General features: G+C 51.1%; 1 protein-coding gene across 2 annotated transcripts in view; it reads right to left on the bottom strand.

Annotated features, from left to right (window-relative positions):
* Positions 1 to 1,276, bottom strand: part of ZNF462 (zinc finger protein 462) — a 128,670-nt gene extending 127,394 nt beyond the window's left edge. The window contains exon 1 of one of the 2 annotated variants that reach the window (XM_014519615.2): positions 896 to 1,276. The gene's annotated coding sequence lies outside the window, so the exon portion shown is untranslated. Of the gene's footprint in view, positions 1 to 316; positions 693 to 895 lie in introns of those variants that run through there. The other variant, XM_025202727.1, reaches the window with a different exon arrangement.
* Between the last annotated feature and the right edge of the window lie 2,263 nt (positions 1,277 to 3,539).

Genomic DNA, 3,539 nt, shown 5'->3' with positions numbered 1-3,539 from the left:
AGGGGGAAGAGATAGAGCAAAGCTGCTCTGAATGGGAGGAAGCTCCTTCCTGTCGGCGTGCCAGGAGGACAGAGGAACCCGGGAGCTGAGCGAGAAAAAGTGGGGCTCCTGCCCCCTCCTTTCCCCCCCTTTCTCTCGCGCTCTCTCTCAAAGGAGAGCAGAAGCGTGTGTGTAATGGCTTCTGCTCTCCAGCTAGCGCTGTCCTCCTCCAAGCAACCCCCTTCAGAAACCACCCCCCCCCGGAGACGCAGCCAGAGACCCCCACATCCCAACTTGAGGAGAGACGGTGGGGAGGGAGGGGTGAGGAGCCAAATACCTGGGTGATGGACCAGCTCGCAAGAGGGGAGGAGAAAAAAGGTGGGGGGGAGGGAGAGAAGGAAGGAGAGAAAGAAAGAAAGAGGTCACCCGATTGCCTGGGTCGTGCCAGCACGGAGCTTTTTCTCTCCTCTGTGTCTCTCCCGTTTCTGCTCCAAGTCCACGCACACAGGCACCATCCAGCCCTTGCACACACATGCACACACACACACGGGCACCCCCAAGCCCCGCTGCTACCTCACTGATCTCCCCATATCCCCCCCCCCTTGAATGCAACAACAAAAAATTAATTAGCCGCCTTCCTCCTCCTCCCACCACCACCAGCACCTCCTCCTCCTTCTCCTCCTCCATGCAAGAGAGACTTCTCTCTCAAACAAAACACCCCCCCTCTTTCTTTTTTTTCTCCCCTTCCTCCTTCCTCCCTTGGCTGAATGAATGGGTTTCCGAGGAAGACGGGGTGGTGGAAAGAGAGAGAGGGAGAGAGAGAGAGAAAGAAAGAGCGAAAGAAAGCCGAGAAGGAGAGAGGGAGATGATCCTGCCCATGCCAACCCGGAGATGGGTTTTCATGGCAAGAACTTACAGTGGTGTCCCGGAGCTACTGCCGCCGCCGCCGCCTCCTCTTCTCCTCCTCCTCTCTGCCCAGCTCTTCTTCTTGTTATTGTTGTGGAAGTTGTTTTGTGAGTCTCATGTGCTCCTTGCCAGGTCTCAGCAATGGAGGATCGCCATCTTTCCCTGCTTTTTTTCCCCCCCCTCTCTCTCCCTCTCTCTCTCTCCTTCACTGGCTTGCTGCAGCTGCAGATGACCTGAGATATCCGTCTCTCTCTCTCTCTCACTCACCCTCTGTGTCTCTCTCTGAATAATGAGCAACCAGAGGGAGAGAGAGAGAAAGAAGACAATCTTCCTCTCCTACCACACAAAACGCAAGAGCACCAGGGGGTGCAAGAAGCCTTTCTAACAACAACAACAACGTGTAGGGGAAGAGGAGGAAAAGAAAGAGAGAGAGAGAAAGAAAGAGGGGAAAGGCAAGGAAGAGGGAGGGAGGCAGAAAGAAAGAGCTCCAGGAGGCAGGGAGATGGAGCAGGAGAAGATGATGCTGATAGAGAAGGAGGTGGTGAAGATGGAGGAGCTGGAGAGGAGGGAAGGTGGTAACAAAGTTAAGGTTTGGGACATTGAGTCACTCACAGGCCAGGGAGGAGGAGGAGGAAGGGGGGGAAAGCGATCTGAAGAGCTTCCCTTTCCAAGCTGTTGCCTTCACAAAGCCTCCTGCACAGAAGCACTCATTAGCCCTGGCGCTGCCGGGGGAGCCCGCTCAGATGGATCTCGCCTGCTGGGTCATAGCTTTCTACCAGCCATGGCAAAACCCCGCTCCTGCAGGCAGATGTGCCCCCGAGCTGATCCCTCAGAAACATCTATCTAGAGGCTAATCTTCCCGGAGCAGGGTAAAGAACATAAATGGAGCTGGAGGTTGCAAAGTATAAAACCAGATCTACCACGTGGTTGGCGTTTAATCCCCCTTCCAGCTCGCGTTTGATGTGGAGACAAGAGGCTGGAATTGTCCATTTCTGGCACGTATTTTGAAGTCTTCTCCCAGAAAGAGAGACACGGCCGTTTCCGTTTTTTTGATTTCTCCCAAGCAGGTAGGAGAACAGAGAGCTTGTACGGCGGAGCACCAAGAGCACCTCCTAGATTTAGGAAATGTTTGGACGGGAGAAAAAACAACTCAACCCCACTTAAAATAACTTTTCCACCTTCCAACCCCAAGTTGTCTGCAGTTCTGCGTCTGCTCGCTTAAACCCTTGGGAAGTGAGAATGATCAGGTGTCACGATGTTGAAGGCATGAGAGCAAAAATGAAGCTTTTTCTACCCTGATTTTTGTTAACGTAGTGTCATTTTCCAAGAGTCCTTCGGAGCTACCTCTCTTTTTCTATATATATATATATATATATATATATATATTGCTTCTTTCCCATGCCAAGTCAAATACCTTCCAGGCTTTAGTCTGGGGCTGCGGGAGCGCAGGGGGGGCGGAGGTCTCGAAAAACCAACACCTAGTAGTCAGACAAAAAAGTAATCAGAGTTCAAGGACGTGCCTGATCCCTAGTCCTCTAGTTTGCATGGATGGGAGACGGACTAGAACCGGAGAGCTTCTTTCCATCGCGCCCGAGTTGGGGCTAACGGGAAGCTCCTGGCCGTGAGTTGAGGCATTTCTATGCGAGTGGTGAAGCTGAGATGATCTTCTTAAAGGGCGTCAAGATTTTAGGAGCGATGTAGGAGGCAGCAATTTGCAACTCTGCTCACTTTAGCTATCCCAGCCGATCAACTAAAGAACAAACGCAGGCATTGGGGGGGCCGGGGGGGAGTCGAAACCATGCCATGCACAAACCAAATATTTAAATCATAGAGTCTCCCATGATCTCATCCCTGATCCTGCTCGCCGTACAACGCACACGCACATACACACACGGAGGATCTCCCATTAAATCTCTCTCTCTCTCTGTCTCTTGAGCCGTGCAAGTTAACAGCTAAGACAGACATTTCCAACAAGTGCTGGAAATAGGAGGAGAGGAGATTCTGGACAGAAGGAGCAGTGTTGGACTTAGAGAATCCTTCTGGAAGGGGGGGGGGGAAATCCCGGGAATTCATACTTGCTCTCATGGCTTCATGCAGACAAACGAAGAGGACACCTCCTAAGAAGCTGATAAAAGAACATTAGGGAAGGGAGGGACTGTCTTTATGGCTGCCAGGATGTGCATGTGTTCTGCCTGCAATTTTCTATAAATCATCCCCTCGCATGAAGGCAACGCCAGGGCTGTGCAGAGCCTTTGACGTACCTTCAGCGCCGAAGCGGATAATTTACCTCTTTGTCTTTAATAGTAATTTAAGGGGGGGGGGGGGGAATCTGACTTTTTCTGTCAAGCTAGACTCCAGGAAAATAACAATCGTATTTCAAAATGAAGGTTCTTGTTAGGGCTGCACATCAAGTCTGAGATAAAATCTTCATTGAGATTGTCTCTTGGTTTCTCCTTTTTATTTAGAAGTGTGTGTCCCCCCTCCGACCTCCTTCTTGCCCTGCCAGCTAAATTAAAAAAAAAAATCCTTGCATTGAACTAGATTTTTTTCTGGAGTGAAGCACCCCAAGAGAGAGCAGGAGTCCTGTTCTTGTGACCTCTCTGCACAAAAGAGGGTGGTCCTGGGATGCGATGTACCAGAAGGATACCGCACTC

The sequence above is a fragment of the Alligator sinensis genome, unplaced genomic scaffold, assembly GCF_000455745.1.
Source record: "Alligator sinensis unplaced genomic scaffold, ASM45574v1 scaffold560_1, whole genome shotgun sequence".
Lineage (NCBI taxonomy): Eukaryota > Metazoa > Chordata > Crocodylia > Alligatoridae > Alligator > Alligator sinensis.
This window is presented reverse-complemented; position numbering and strand designations above follow the sequence as displayed.